The following is a 17239-nucleotide window of genomic DNA, read 5'->3' as shown; positions in this document are numbered from 1 at the left end:
TGCTGGCCATGTGAGACAGTGGCAGGAGGTAAGCCTTTGGACCCAACAGAGCCCAAATCATTCCATCAACATGCCATCACCCATTGTCCTCCATCTTCCAGTCCAGCAAAGCTTTGAAAGCATTGGGATGGGTCTGTCTTTCATTGCCCCTCTGCCCCACTTTGAACATGGCCAAATTCCATCACCCAAAATTCTATCTCCAGATTAACAGAAAGGGAGGATAGTCCTCATTCCTCCCAGTTGCATGGCAGTCAGATCATGGACGCGGCAGAATGCCCAGAATGTTAAATTACTGGATTTGTAGTCCAGAAAGTCTAAAAATCCCATCCCTAGAAACAACATTGAATCATTTGAGGTAGGTAGGTGGAGAGACGGAAGCCAGACTTTATCATTCCAATTCCTGATTGCCAGGCATAACACTCGGCACATCTATGCTGGTGTATTTAACATTATGCTGACACTAAGAGACTACTGGACAGAGAGATAAGCAGATGTACAAACAAACAGGTAATAAAGAAGAGTGCAGAACTAATTTTAGCAATATAATAAAGACACATGTGGTATGCCCCAAGACTCTGATGCACATTGAGAAGATATTGCAAACTATTCCATGCATGTACCTCTCTGTCTCCAGTCAAGTCTGAGGATATCCTTTTATTTCTTTTATAAAATCAGTGCTTACAATAATTGTTGATAAGACACAATTACTATATAGTGCAGTGCAGTGTCCCCTGGTGTTGTATTTTGTGGGTCAAATCACTCAGTGTTAGAAAGAGGCTGCCTTTTCCACTTCATTATTTTTCTAATTACCGAGGCCAGCCATGTGAGATCTAAATTATCTTTGAGACTGAAGGAAGAGGATTAGTGTGTTTACTTGTCAATAAAGCAGTGTCTCTTCTTATGCCACTTCTCTAATGGCAGTGATATTTTTTCTGTAGACAGACCCAGACAAAAGCACTGGGGAATAAAAGAAAGAACTAAATTACTGATGAAATTCAATAATAGGATGCTCAGGAGCCAAATACTTAGTTTCTGAAACTGTTACTCAGAGTACCTGGTTTCTCAAAAATCTGGAAGAAATAGTAACAAGACTTCCATAATATGGCCCTCCCATCTGGAGGACAACAATAAAAAGGTATGCATTATAGGTCATGAAAAATATGTTTTGGTTGGGAAAGGAACTGCAGAGGTGCTTGAAGAGCCAGCCCACTGTAAGAGAGAACAGAAAATTTAAAACTCATTTTTAAGCCCAGAATTGAATGGATCAGATGGGGATACACAACAGCCGAAAGATACTTTGGTTTATTGTTCATACTATTAAGGCAAAATAGAGGAGTATGCTCATTCATAGTTTTGGATTGCAACTGCCAGAATCCCCAAATTCCTGCAAAACTACCTCAGCACTCCTGTAGGTTTTACTCCTTTGAGAACAGCTTTAGGTGCTTTTATCTCCAACATTAGCTTTCCCAGTCTTGACTTCTCACAGCTGATCTGTTAAAAAAAAAGGGGGGGGGAGAAAGCTGCCCTAGTGCTCTCTGGGAGTCACACACAGTCTTATTGCCTAACAGGGTTATAGTGGGTGCCTCTTCAAGAACTATCTCTCTCAAAACAAACAAACAAGAGACAAACAAACCAACCCAGGGGTAGCTTGCTTCCTTTCTTCCTTTTATAACTAAGCCACAACAACTAAAGGCTCCAGAAGCCATTGGTGCAGGTAAAAAACCCCAAAAGTCCTTCCTTCTCTTGAGGAGCAAAACCTACAAGTGTATTGATTTGGGCTTCTGGGTTGCAGTTCAATACATTCTTGGAGAATTCTGAAAATTGCAGCCCCAAAATACAAAACACCACACCCCTAATAAAACACAGCAATGAAAGAAACAGCAACCTGTGGACTTATAGTCCAGATAGGCGGGATATAAATTCAATAAATAAATAAATAAATAAATAAACCTGATATGTGAAGAAAAACTGTCCACTTGTTCTAGTCTAGCCCATCCAGCTACACAACATACAAAAACAACTAAAACATACATTCTGAAATGCGAATAAACATTGACCAGAAATGTATATGTATACGCACCAGTGGAAGTATGTCATTGTAAATCTCAACAGCAAATTGCTGTTAGGTATATAGGCAGAATAGGTATTTGATATCATATATCAGTTGAATGACTTGGTGCACTACAACAAATGCCTACACCAACTTCTTAACTGGTGGCAATCTGCTACTGATAGATTTATGGCAGTGTAATTCTTCAGCTGGGTTCCAGATAAAAATTACTGAAACATTAAAAACATTATCTAAAAAGGCAAAAAGAGATTCCAGACAAAGGATAAATTTAACATTGTTCAATCACTTAGTGATAGTAGTGCCACACTAAGCAAAGAATTCAGAATGACTGTTGTTTCATCGCCAGATATGAAATACAATCTCAATATGCAAAGTTTTGGAACAAAATCAACATGGCCAACCATCTAAACCATATATAACAAATTCAATACTGCAAATATATTTAGTCCAATCCATATGAGGCAAGGAATCTGGCATGACCTGATCTTTTAATGTTACAAATCTAATCCAAAGGGGACATTTAAACTAATGTAATTGTGTAACAATTTTGCACTTACTCTCCTTATATGCATTTACCTTTCATCAATGAAATAAAGCTTCTGGAATGAACTCACTCATTCATATTTATGTCTCCTCACATTCCCTCACCACAGGAACACCCTGAAAGGCATGAGTGGCATTCATGCAGCTATTTTGGCAACAGTGGGAGGACCCCAACTCTACTGGCATCATAATGTAAGTTCACCTTCATAGGTTTATTCACACATTTCCTTCCCAGGAAGGCATCAAAAAGGAACAATTTGAAAAGCAGTAAGTGCCATTGTGTTTTGTCTTTGTGTGTTGCAACAGTTGTGAATCTTAAGACTCTAGAAAATGGTTGAATAGAAAACTGCACAGGAACACTTATTTGCTAGTCAAATGACATCAGGGTGGCAGCCTAGCAAAGAAGCGTGGAAGTCTCAAGTGTGCAATAAAATTGGCAGTGAATGATTTGATTTTCAGCTGGGAGGTCAAGAAACCCTTCACTTTAGCGAGAAAGCAAGTGGCCTCTTGATTGCTGATCTGAGAATCATGACATGCAGCTGTTGACAGACAGGGTGTCAGGTACACAAGTGCACTTATCCACCACAATTTTGAGGGGCAGGTATAAAGTTGAGTAAATCAAGGGTGTCTGGTTAAGTAAATCTCCTTGCCATGATAAATTGTGTCATGGGTTCAGGATTCAGTATATATATAAAAAATATCCTCTGGATAGTGTTGAAATGGGTCCAGCTATCAGTAGCTGGCCTGATTTTTTTTTGTTTTTTTTAAAAAATCTGATTACTTTGCCATGGAAGGTTTGACCAAGTTATAATTCCGCCTGGTCCCCAAAGATCCAATGTCCACCACAGGGAACATTTGATTATAATTGAATTAGTTGACTGAGTTCTTGGCAGGCTTCAAAATAAGCTCAAAATAATTATGCACACTTGTTCTCAAAGGCAAGCCCCTTTCCACCTCCCCAGCACACTATTCAGTTACCATCACCCACTGGCTAGTTAAAGTCCAACAGCACTGGTATCTTCAAGTACTAAGCCTCCTCTTTAACAGGAAAATAATCTGAATTGACCCACAATTATAATTCCCCCACCAAGTAAACCAACAATTGCCTCACTTAATTCTTTTCAACATACATTTCCAAATAGATAGACATTCAGTAACTTCTATGCCCTCTTATCTTCAGAAGAGCATCAATAGGTTTCACACTGGGCTAATGAGTGGATTAAGAGTCAGTCCATAATTCAGTGACTTTTAGACAAATTGCCTGAAAATGAATTGTACTGGACTCCATACACATCAGCAGGCCAGCAATTTTTGGAGTTTGCAAAAAGCTCCATATTGGCTGGCGCAAGTGAAACAGGAACTAGAACAAGTGTTTGGATTAAAGTAACATGTTAAATAAGGGCCAAATGAGCATCCCCAGACTACTATGAGCACCTTGTTACAGTTGTGAGAAAATTTGGAGAACAGATCGGGATGCCACCATTAAGATATTTTTAGGTTTGTGTCCGCTGGACAGGTGGCCCCATGTATTAGAAGAAACTCTCTGAAAACAACAGGTGTGAAGGCAAACCCTTAGAGAAGTTCGTGTTGTTAGCCACTAAGTGTTCAACGGTAAAAGGTAAGGAAACAGGAGTAACAGAATAAGGACATGTGCCACATCAGACTGTTCGCATTAACAACATAAGGAACAAAAAATGTGGTGGGCCAAGGTAGAGACAGAGAAGACAAACCTGATGTCTCCTATGGGGAGAAAAGACAGACAGACAGACGGACGGACGGACGGACAGACGGACGGACGGACAGACGGATGGATGAGAGCATGTGCATGGCTGTTGAACAGACATTGGAAACAGAAATGCCCGGTTAGACATAGTGAATTACCAAAAGTGCAGAAAGAAACAACCAATCTGTGCTAATAGTAATTCCTTCACCACAGATGAGCTCACAGACTGAAAGGCAGGAAATACCTTTATACAAATTGGATATAGAGACTTTCACAATACCCATTAGAGTCCAAGGAGAGATACAGTAGTAAGAGCCTTGTGGTGCAGTGGTTAAACTCAGCATAGAACCCAGAGAAGGACTACAACCCCTATTGTTTCCCTGTCATTCTTCCTGTATTACTCCTACTTTGCCCATGAAGAAGCCAAAGTCAGTCCCTGTTGGAAAACTAGTCTATAGATCTGTTCAAGATTTGTGGACAATTAATGTGTTATTCCCAGGCACTCAGTGGTGCTGAACCCACACACTTTTAGAATTCCCATAAACCTGTACAGGCATTAAGATCATCAGGAGAGGCCTTTTTCTCAGTCCCCATCACCTTCACAGATATGTTTGGTGGGGACACAGTAAAGGGCCTTCTCTGTCACTGCTTCCAGACACTGGAACTCTCTCCCACAGGAGGCCAGCTGTCCTTCTGCAAGCAAGTGGAGACCTTTCTCTTTAAGCAGGCTTTCCCTTGATGACTGGATGCCTGAGAGTTTTTTTTTTAATTGACTGTTGAGCTTTGCTGCTTTTCAATTTTATGAGTTACAGAGTGTGACATTGTGTGTGTGAGAGAGTTCCAGAAAGACCAGCACCTCAGACCTGAGAAGAAGATGGAAAGATCACAAGGGAAGATGGGATAGTGTGCCTAATACAGAGCTGCAAAAGAAGATGCAAGTTGCAGATAGAGACAGTTCCGTTATTAATAAGAGACTGCTGTGTGGGCAAAGGTTTGGACTTTTGCACTTGTGCCCAGACAAGAGGGAAGTGAACTGGAGCAAGAAGTCCAAATATAACTAAAACTGGAGAAAGCAAGTTTAAGAAAGAGGAAGCAGGCTAGCTGAAGCCAAGTCTGTGGCAGATGGAAAAAACTGTACAAGTGAAATGAAACATTCCTGCATGACAACAGATTGTATCTAACCAGGAAGCTAGGGTCTGTCCCCGTGTGCTTGTGCAAGCCCAGGTTTAGCCCATTAACACAGCCCACAAGGAAAAGACCTATAAGAAGGATGACCCAGGAAGAGACAGGTGGGCTTTGGAGCAGCGCTGGAACGACGCTCATCACCCTTTCTAAGGATTGATCACCCCCAGAGAAGGCCCATCTGGATGAGTGATTATCTTGTGTGAATGGAAAGTATAAAAGAGAAGTCTCTTGGTACCTTTTGTCTTATAGCCTATGTCTTATGTCTCATCAATAAATGTTACATGAATAGTGCTTAACCCCAAATTAGTGGTGTATGGTCTTCTTGTCATTAGTCTGGCTGGGCTCTCTCTCTCATGGCCCCTCTCCCCAGGATATAAAGAACCCCATTTGGGGTAACATAAATGTGCTTTCAATAATATTTGTTTAATTCTTTTAAAATAGTTTTATACTTCATTGTTTTTAGCTTTTAAATATTGTCTTTTTAATGACATAAGCCTGGAGGCAGACTGTGCATCACAGCCTCTCCCAATTTGAAGAGACCCTTGTCCAGCAAGCCAAGGCAAAGAGGCAATCATGAAAGAAGCAAAATCAGGGAGCTGGACAGGTGGCAGACTGTATTTGTCTTCAGCGTGGAAGGGATTGTCACTCTCGAATTGGCCTTCTCAGCCACAACAGACACTGTTCCAAGTCCTCCATACAGAGCACTTTACCATAGTCTCTCGAGACTGAAGGATGCCTAATCTAAAATGACATAAGCCATCTTAGGTCCTTTTTAAGGAGAAAGGCAGAATAAAAATATTTTAAATAAATAAAAATTAAATAAATAGAATTGTGGGAATATATTTTCCATTTGTTCACATTGTTTTCAAGACCAAAAGAGATGAAAAAGTTTGTTACATCTTTAAGAAATATTGTAATTAGCAATTGGTTATGGTTAGTACAGATGAAGTTAATTAGGTATTAAGTCACTGCTTACATGACTAGTAGAACACAGTCATGAGGGATAAGCTATCCTGAAGCAAACCACTAATTTGATTGGTTGAAGGAAGTATAAGGGACTAGCTACTCTGTTCTTTGGCATTCTTGTTTGACTGTCATGGTTAAGTTCTGTCCAGTTGACTGCTGAATGTTTAAGTTCTTCTGAGCACTATGTAGGTTTGTATAGTACTGTATGTAAATATATTTCTCTGCATGCATTCCTGCTGTCTATGTGTGACTTACTGTGCTGGAGTTTATGGTCTCGAGGCTTTGTAAGGAGAAAGCTTCTGTCTTACTTTTTAAAGCTAACAAAGTTCATAAACTGTAGTAGGTGATTTGGAAAGTGTAAGAAAAGCAAATATAACGGCTGAGCAGACATGTGTGTGCACACACATGAGTGTGTAAAATAAGGTTTATATTGTTTTGTCTAGGCTCCATGTATTAGAGTGTAAACTGCATTTAATATTGAACTGCTTTCCTAGCCTTCCTCTTGCTGTGGCAATGACTAGTGCTCAAGCCATATAATCAAATTTAACACAAATCAAAAAGAATAAAACATAAGGTGATGTTGTTAAAAACGAGCCATGAACAAAAAGGTCGGGGCCTATGGCAATGAAAATATAAAACATTACTCCCCAGTTTTAAAATAAATTTATTCTTGATATAAAGAAGCATCATTTATTGTGAGGCAATTTTTTTTCAAATCTGGCACTAAAGCATGTTACAAGCTTTCTTAATTCAATTTTCTCTGGCATTTATTGTGTTTAATAAAATACCCAAATGTCAAGTGGATTTCTAAAAATGTATTTATAGCTTAATAAAATGCATAAACTGGATTATTCAGGAACTCAGTTTATATGAAGCCTAAAGGCCCAAATCTGATATAGATTTTGTTGCTGTTGTTATTTTCTTCCCCCATCCTAGAGGTAAGCTCTTTACTTGCAAACATTTTACTGTAACTAGTAGTCAAAGAAGAAAACAAAATTGTTGTTACCTTTGCAATTTCTTTCTATGTAATCTATGCAGTTTTGAGATTTTCAAGCATTCCAAAGCCCACACACCCTAGAGAACATGACCAATATGAGAGTAGACATGGTCTAGAGGGGCGGGGTAAAAATCTAATAAATAAATAAATAAATAATTGGCTAAATATTTTTAATATTTTAAAAATCACCAATAATTTTCAAAGGTTATGGTAATTAAAATTATACTAGATGACACTTTTCCCCCTGCTGCCCCTTTCATGGCAAGTGACATGCATTGGTTTAAGTTGATGTAAAGCCTTTAGTTTGGAAGGACTTCATCACAAAGGATTACACAGTGTGATGGGGTTGCTTTATGGAGTCATGTAAATTATAATTATAAACATTATTGATATTTGTTATTTATAAGTTTTTATTTTATTACATTAAATTTAAATTAAATTAAATGTATGTTTAGAACTTTATTTAATATTTATTTAATATAATTTCATTAAGGGCCCTATTAAGGTTAACTATAGCTTGTTTTTTGGTTACATAGGTCTCTGAGAATTTCCTAGTCACTTACTTGGCTTTTATTTTAACTTAGTCCGTTAGTCTAACTCGGAGTGCAACTACACTGCATTGACTCCCCATGGTTCGAGTTTGAGTTGGCACCATTCAAATCAATGTTGTTCCTGCAGATTACATGACATAAAGCTAATCCCACACAAACTTGCTCTTCTTCTATGGGTATGTACTTCTTTTTGTTCAGCCAGAAAGGGGTTGTTTATTTTGTGCTGATTCAGCTCACATTCCAATTTTTGGTATATGTGATTGCCTAGCTTGGTCCTTCAGGCAGTCACAGGTGAATCTTACAGGGACAACATTGAAGTATTCAATGTGGCCAAAGCTTACGACGAAACTGGGTGTTGGAATCAGGGAACAGCAGCAAGAATAGTTTTTTAAAAACATGGAAGGAAGCTAGAATACTGCAAATAGATGAAGTGATAGACAAAATCCTCGAAACCGCAGAAATGGACATATCAGATTGGCTAGATGCAAAAAAGAAAAAAGATCATTGAAAAATTTGGTCACAATTATATACATGGTTACAAAGTAAATAAAATACAGTAGCTGACTGATACATAGTTATCTGTATGGTTGCAGAAGAGACAGAATAAATGATGGACTCAGTTACATAATCAATAATTAAATTAACAATATAATTGTCTGAATTTGATTTTTCCTTCTCGCTCACTGTTCATATTTTTTTCTGATATGTGGAATTATTAATAGAAGAAAATGTATAGAATTACTATGAAAAATATTGATTTCTAATGTATCCTTTCAAATCCACCCCCTCCGAGGGTATCCCTATCCCAGTTGTTCCCAACCTCATCTCACCCTTATAAGGAAATAAAAAATTATACCAAAAAAAGAGGGAAAAAAGGGGTGAAAAGAAGGAACAGGGAAGAGGATAACATAAATAGGGTGGTTGTAAACTGTATCAATTGGAAAGTGCTGTGTGGAGTCCTGCAATGGGAATAGTTATCATTTCCATGTAAATGATTACAGCGATTTCAAGAAGAGACACTGGTTTTAAAAACCCTTCCAATCAATCTGAACAAACAAACCTCCTTTTTTAGTTGTAACCTTAGTTAATTATTAAAGAAAGCTTAACTCTCTTATAGGAGGGGTGTGGTGGCACTGCGGGTTAAACCGCAAAAGCCTCTGTGCTGCATGGTCAGAAGACCAGCCTTCGTAAGATCAAATCCATGCAACGGAGTGAGCTCCTGTCTCTTGTCCCAGCTTCTGCCAACCTAGCAGTTCGAAAGCATGTAAAAATGCGAGTAGATAAATAAGTACCACCTCAGTGGGAAGGTAATGGTGTTCTGTGTCTAGTCGCGCTGGCCATGTGGCCACGGAAACTGTTTATGGACAAATGCTGGCTCTACGGCTTGGAGAAGGGGATGAGCACTGCGCCCTAGAGTCAGACACGACTGGACTAAATGTCAAGGGGAACCTTTACCTTAACTCTCTTATTATTGTGTAGAATGCATGTTCTTAGCCTTCATATCTTAATCGAAAAAGGAAGTATTCTATCACCATTTTTATTTCTTAGAAAATGAATTCTTTCCTGATTGGACTACTTAGCATTTGCTTTAACAACCTCACTAGTTAAAGGGGCATTGGACCAGAAAGCTACAATTTGCTAATGCCTAAATGGTCCCTAAAGGAATTAAAAAACAGGCCCCAACACAGAAAAAGGAAGTCTCATTCCAGGAAGCAATCATGGTAATTGAGGAACATCTTTTCAATTAATATATACAAAAAGAAGAGGCATTCTAGAGCAAAACAAAAACTGCAGTGTCTCTTTAGTAACTGTATAAGTTAACCTAAGCCTATCTAAATGTTTTTAAAAGTGACAAAAAGTGACTATGAAGGTGTTGTGGAGCAGTATAACAAGCGATCAAGTTGTAGTTTGAAGCAGTGACGATCTGTTGCTTTTTAAGAATTTTAGTTCTTCTACTTGCAGCCCGTTGGCCAAACATTGTCCGCACTTGATGCGAAGTGTCTCTTTCCATCACTTTCTTCACTTACTAAGAAACAGAAGAATAACAAGAACTTCATACCCGTTTGCAGTCTCAAACATATAGCTGAAAATGTCAACACTGAAATAATCTGCCAAGCTCAATTTGAGAATGCGGAAATGTTTGCTTAGGAAGAAGAACAGCACAATTTAAAGTGTAGTGTTTTTTTTTTCAAAGTTTCTGCATTGAGATTTAATTATTGAGAGTTTTATTATTTTTTGAAAAATAAACTAGAATGTAAGGGAGACAACACAAGTTCACTGACAAAAACATGTCAGAACACAAGACTACAGACCTCTTGATTAGCAAAAATATGTGTACATTTAAAAACTGTGACCAGATTCTAAATTCTGTTAAGAAAAGTACAAAGGATGACTCTCAGTCAGATTCTTCCTCTGAATGATTCAAAGAGAAGTAGTCATATCAACTTTGCCATTCACCAACTATGACTCCATTTCATGTTGATGCTCTCCATAGAGTTTCATGGTCAAACCTCTGGATTATCTGGATATGAAGGACTACCTTCTCCTAAACCAGTCTGCCTGAAACCTACAGACATCTTTGGAAGCTCTCCTCTATGCTCTTGTCTGAACTACAGCAAGGCTTTCTCATCATAATAGGAAGATAGGAATGAAGTTTCTCCACAGTAGGAATACTGTTTGGAAGAGAAAGATCAAGCCTTCACTTGAATGTGATTATCCCTCCTAAATGGCATGCCACACCTCACTGCAGACATCAACATCATCATAGGGCATGCCCCTCACTCTTCTTCTGGACTAAGACAGGCAATCACACAAGGCAGAAAAGGGGGGAAAGCTATGCCAGCTGAATGAGTACAAAACAAACAACCCCCAATAGCTGAACAAAAAGATATGTATGCCACTGAAAAAAATGTAGGCCCCGTGCAAGTGGCTTTATTTTTTATAAACCACCCAGAGTGGCCTTGGCTGCCAGATAGGCGGATATAAATCAAATAAATAAATAAATTTCTGTCATGTACCTGCAAGAAAATGAAGTGACTTTAACCGTTTCAGCTCTTTCATTTCTCAGCTTTCTGCCATTTCAGCTTTACAGTTGTCTTCAAATACTATACTCTAATACTGATATCATTCTATTTTATATCAGGATTTCCAATAAACTGTAATGTTCATTAGTGATCTTCATGTGAAAGACCAGGGGGCGGGGGGCGGGGGACAAGCTGTTCTTAACAAGCGTAACCAAAGCTTTTATAAGTAATTAGCTCTACAAACTGAATTTGGGTACAATACCATTTCTATTTCAAATACATTTAGTGAACATTAAGATACGCCAGACTTCAGGACTACATGTTTCAAAACTATTAATGAATATTTCATTTTAAAACTGTCTGAACTACATCACTGAAAGCAATGCCAACAAAAAGTTAAAGCAATTGACTGTCCCAACTGACTTTTAATAGAGAAGGGGGTTTTCCCCTCCTGATGGAGATCTGAAAAACTCTTTCTCATGGTTTCATGCAAAAGAACTTGTAACATAACATTTAATACATGAAAGAATACAACCCTTCCAAAGTTCTTTAATTAAAAATGAAGTTACAAATTGGATATGGATATGTGCTGATTCTGGTTCCTCCCTCCCTTATTTTTTCTAATCCTCCTCAGTACATTGTCTCATTCCTATATTAGATGCATGTAAATGTTTATACATTTTTAATAATAATAACCTTAGGACTGCAGAGCTGGAAGGGACCCTGTGGATCATCAAGTCCAGCCCATCTGATATACTTATTACTAGTGAACACCCTGTTCTGAATGTGCTTTTTGGTCAGAGAAATGGAACACAAAATTCTGAGAGATGTAAAAACTGAAGGATAACAGGGTTTCACATTGCATTATCGTTTCAGGATATGCAGTTCTATCAAGTTTTCTATCCAATTGTGAACTCAATAAAATTCATCCTTTCCAATCCTTAGCTACTACTATAAGTGTGAGCAACTTGTTCTGCATTAAGGCACAAATCTGAAACCCACTATTATCTTTTTTGAGGATCACATCAGTAGAAAACAAAAAAAAACAACAACAGAAAAAAGAATCTGTGTCAATGGAAGCATTGTTGTGCCAAGAACACCAATGTGATGAGTCCAGAAAGGAAGCTATGTAGAGAACACAGCATGAAGTCTTTTTTGTTAATGATAACCAAAAAGACCTCTCTGAGATACAGCACAGGGAGAGAGAGAGAGAGAGACTCATGCATACACACACATTTTACTATTTTTTTCAAAAATGCGTACATATATATCCGTCCCATGCTTGACCCAACATGGGTTCTAATGAATTATGTGTCCACACACAGGAAAAATATACGTTCTTGTTAGTATATTCTTTCAGTTTATCTCTATCACCTCAAACAAAAGATGGGCAATCTCACAGGAGTATTTCTGTAACTTTCATTCTATAGTGAGTAATTATCAAACATGGTTTACAATGGGGGAACGCAAAACAGGGGTTAGTCAAGGTTTATTTATTTATTTATTTATTGAAAAGAGGCGGATTTGAACAAAGGATCTCCAAAGGACAAAATAAATACAAGACAATATGTTTTAGTTCTTTAATAAAGGCATCATTATAATTTTTCAAAGAAAAGATATCTAAGAGGGCTATAAAAATTGAAATTAATTAAACTTTCTATAATTTGGAGTACAGATGTAAAACACATTTATTTAAATGCTACTAAAGTGCTGAATTGTAGGTGAAATGCACCATGACAGGATCAATGGGAGAAGGAATTGGTCCTCAGAACCAGAACCCCCTGGTGTATGGGGGTTCTGCTTCTGCATCATATTGCCTAGTTTCTGGCTGTGCACCCCATCAGTGCCTCCTTCTGGATCCAGGGTTCCCTGGCAATTATTCCATAGGCTCCAGCTCAGGTTTTTGGTTCAGAACAGCTTTTATTAATGGTACAGCTAATGGCACTACCTGACTTCTGTCTCAAGTAACCTAATTCTGTGAGGGTAGACACCTTCCAGATTTTAGCTCTCTTGCATCCTCCCAGACATTCTCTTCTTTGGAGATAAACGACAACCCCGTGCCCTCCCAGTTCTGTTTCCCCCCACTTAACCCTGCTTCCTCCAGCTGTTCCTTGACAGGCAGGCATATCTTCTTCAGCTGTGTGTGAATCCCCTCCTCCTTCCAGTTTGATACTGGGGAAATCTGCCCTGATTCCAGCTGTCTAGTGTGCTGAGACCCAGTGGCTTACTAGCGATGCATGCCTGCACCTCCTCAGACTGGGCCAAGAAATAGAAACACACATGAAACAAAAAATGCTGAAATTCTTACGAACTGAATCCTATGATGGGTTCAACCTCCTGTTTAAAAAAAGATTCATTTTGTTTGAGACATGATGCTGGAAGATAACTTTGAAGATACCCTGGATCACCAGAAAGAGAAACAAGTGGGTTGGAGGTTTCTCTTGAAGCAAAAATGACAACACTGAGACTGTCACAGAAGCACATCATAAAAGGGCACATCACAGAAGACAAGATTCACTTGTAAAAATTATATCAGAACAAGTTGAATGGAGCGGGAAAAGAGCAAGACCAAATATGGGACAGATTGACTCCATAAAGGAAGTCATAGCCTTGGATGTATAAGAGTTGTGTAAGTCTGCTGATGGTAGAACGTTTGGGAGATTACTTATTCATAAGGTCACCATAAAATGGAGCGAACTTGATGCCATGTAACAACAACACACAACCTAGCAGAAATCCCTGAGACATTTGGCAATCCACCAAAAGCAATAGAGAATAAAGCTTATTTTGCAGAACGTAAGAAATATGTTCTATAGCAACTTTTCAAAATTAGTTGGAACCTGCACAACCAATAGGCCTCTTCTCCCACAATAAATTCTAGTAAGTATATTTATAATATAATATAATATTTATAATATAATTTCAAATCTAAATAAGATTGTGGACAACTTTCTGTATGAAAAGAATGATATTCACTCAATTCATCTAGCAGTTTACAGCTTGGCAGACAGCATTTCCAAGTTATTATATATTCTGCTACTATCAAAGAACACAAAATTGAAGAAAGAAAGAAAAACCTGTCTGGCAGTTAAGACTAGAGTGAAATATAAGTACTCTGCAAAGCCAAATAGAAAAAACTACAGCTTTTCTTGGTGGTGGAAGGGGGAGTAATATCTGTAAGAACATAGGAACTGGCTTATTGTCAAGATAAATAAAATTTTTAAACTTATCTTCACTCACTGAAACAGATGCTTAAGAAAAATAAAGTCCGGTTATCAAACTATGTGTAGGCTAGAGATGGCCATGAATTTAAAAAATGAATCACCAAATTCATTAAAAAATGCTAATTCACTCATTTGTATTTGTACGAATCAAAGCCCCCAATGAATACAAATCAATTTTTTTAGTTATTTTTGATTTGTTGATTTATTTGTCTATAAAATGGCCCCAAAGACACCTAGAACAGGGGTCAGGAACCTTTTTTTACCTTTTACCCCCCCCCCAAAAAAAATGACATACGCCAACATTACCCCCTTGATATGAAAGGAAGGAAATCATACATTATTTGAATTCAAAACCTTATTGAATCTACACAGGCAGTGTACCGAACTAGCAGGATATATCATCAGTATCAATGGCTGCTAGGCTATGTACCAAACTAGCAAGATGCACCAAATTTAATAAAGATGTGCACTATTTTTGCTGGAATACATTGCACACCAGTCATGGGGTGGTATAGGGAGTAGTAAAGTGTCCACTGTGCCTAGCAAGTTGCATTAAATTTTTGCTAGCTCGCAGAGGATTTAACATCATCAGTGACTGCTAGAGTGGTGCTAGCAATGAAATGCTTGCTAGAGACATCCAAGGCAGAGTTGAGGGGTGTATGTGTGTGTGTGGTTCCCTACCACTTTCATCATTCTGTGTGTGGTGTGCAAAAAGGAACAAACCAGGCTAAAGGTCATCTCACTCACCCTGGTGCCACAGCCCAACATCAAAGGACCAGTACGATATATTATTTTATCATCATCAATGGAAAACTCAGCAGTGGCCAGAGGATTGGAAAAGATCAGTCTACATCCTAATCCCAAAGAAGGGCAGTGCCAAAGAGTGCTCCAACTACTGCACAATTGCACTCATTTCACACCCTAGCAAGGTTATGCACAAAATCCTACAAGGCAGGCTTCAGCAGTATGTGGACCGAGAACTCCCACAAGTACAAGCTGGATTTCGAAGGGGTAGAGGAACTTGAGACCAAATTGCTAACATGTGCTGGATTATGGAGAAAGCCAGAGAGTTCCAGAAAAACATCTACTTCTGCTTCATTGACTACGCAAAAGCCTTTGACGGTGTGGACTACGGCAAACTATGGCAAGTTCTTACAGAAATGAAAGTGCCTGGCCATCTTACCTACCTCCTGAGAAATCTATATGTGGGACAGGAAGCAACAGTTAGAACTGGATATGGAAACAAATGATTAGTTCAAAATTAGGAAAGGAGTATGACAAGGCTGTACAGTGGTGCCTTCGCTATGCGAAAACATCGCTGTACGGATCAAAAAAAAAGCCATCCAAATTGGCAGAAAACTCACCGTACAGCGATGTTTTCCGGGTCCGGCAACCATTTTCGCGCCCTCAGTAAGTGAGGGGAGGGCGCAAAAACGCTGCGCGCGGCCATTTCGGCCACAGCGAGACTGCGGATCAGCTGTTGGGCGGGTCCAAAATGGCCACCGGATCACCCGAAATGGCCGCGCACAGCGTTTTCGCACCCTCCCCTCGCTTACCAAGGGCGCGAAAATGTTGCCCGCAGCCATTTCGGGTGTTCCGGTGGCCATTTTGGACCCGCTGAACAGCTGATCCACGGGTCGCAAAGCGAAGGTCGGTAAGCGAAAGGCTTACCGATCTTCGCTATGCGAATTTCGCCCGGAAAAGGGATCGCTATGCGAATTCATCGCTGTACGGGGCGCTCGTTAAGCGAGGCACCACTGTATATTGTCTCCCTGTTTATTTAACTTATATGCATAATACGAAAGGTATCATACAAAAGGCTGGACTGGAGGAATCCCAAACTGGAATTAAGATTGCCAGAAGAAATATCAACAACCTGAGATATGCAGATGATACCACTCTGATGGCAGAAAGTGGGTAAAGGTAAAGGTTCCCCTTGACAATTTGTCCAGTCATGTCCGACTCTAGGCGGCAGTGCTCATCTCTGTTTCCAACCATAGAACTAGCGTTTGTTCGCAGACAATCCTCCATGGTCATGTGGCCAGTGCGACTAGACACGGAACACCATTTACCTTCCCACTGAGGTGGTACCTATTTATCTACTCGCATTTTTGCATTTTGCATGCTTTCGAACTGCTAGGTTGGCAGAAAGTGAGGAGGAATTAAAGAACCTCTTAATGGGGGTGAAAGAAGACAGTGCAAAAAACGGTCTGAAGCTCAACATCAAAAAACCTAAGATCATGGCCACTGGCCCCATCACCTCCTGGCAAATAGAAGGGGATGACAGATTTTACCTTCTTGGGCTCCATGATCACTACAAATGGTGACAGCAGCCATGAAATTAAAAGACTCCTGCTTCTTGGGAGGAAAGCGATGACAAATCTAGACAGCATCTTAAAAAGCTGAGAAATCACCTTGCCGACAAAGGTCCACATAAAGCTATGGTTTTTCCAGTAGCGATGTATGGAAGTGAGAGCTGGATCATAAAGAAGGCTGACCGTGGAAGAATTGATGCTTTTGAATTGTGGTGCTGGAGGGGACTCTTGAGAGTCCCCTGGACTGCAAGGAGTTCAAACCTATCCATTCTGAAGAAAATCAACCCTTAGTGCTCACTGGAAGGACAGATCATGAAGCTGAGGCTCCAATACTTTGCCCGTCTCCCTGGAAAAGACCCTGATGTTGGGAAAGTGTGAAGGCAAAAGGAGAAGGGGATGAAAGAGGACAAGATTGCTGGACAGTGTCATTGAAGCGACCAGCATGAATTTGACCTACCTCCGGGAGGCAGTGGAAGACAGGAGGGCCTGGCCTGCTCTGGTCCATGGTGTCACGAAGAGTCAGACATGCCTTAATGACTAAACAACAACAACTAAATTTAAAATAAATTCAAGATTTAAAGAAATATGAATGTCCATCTAAGAAAAACTGCATAAATCAATCATTATAAATCAAGTCTTTG

The 17239-nt window shown here is 39.3% G+C and overlaps 1 long non-coding RNA gene across 1 annotated transcript; it reads right to left on the bottom strand.

Annotated features, from left to right (window-relative positions):
* Positions 1-960: 960 nt before the first annotated feature.
* LOC144586661 (uncharacterized) lies at positions 961-5665 on the bottom strand. Its single transcript, XR_013541605.1, has 2 exons — positions 1951-5665; positions 961-1885 (listed from the first exon to the last, which is right to left on the bottom strand). It is a non-coding gene; the product is annotated as an uncharacterized LOC144586661 (long non-coding RNA).
* Positions 5666-17239: the final 11574 nt, after the last annotated feature.

The sequence above is a fragment of the Pogona vitticeps genome, chromosome 2 (genome assembly GCF_051106095.1).
Source record: "Pogona vitticeps strain Pit_001003342236 chromosome 2, PviZW2.1, whole genome shotgun sequence".
Classification (NCBI taxonomy): domain Eukaryota; kingdom Metazoa; phylum Chordata; class Lepidosauria; order Squamata; family Agamidae; genus Pogona; species Pogona vitticeps.
The sequence above is the reverse complement of the archived record's forward strand: the minus strand, read 5'-3'. Positions and strand labels throughout refer to the sequence as shown.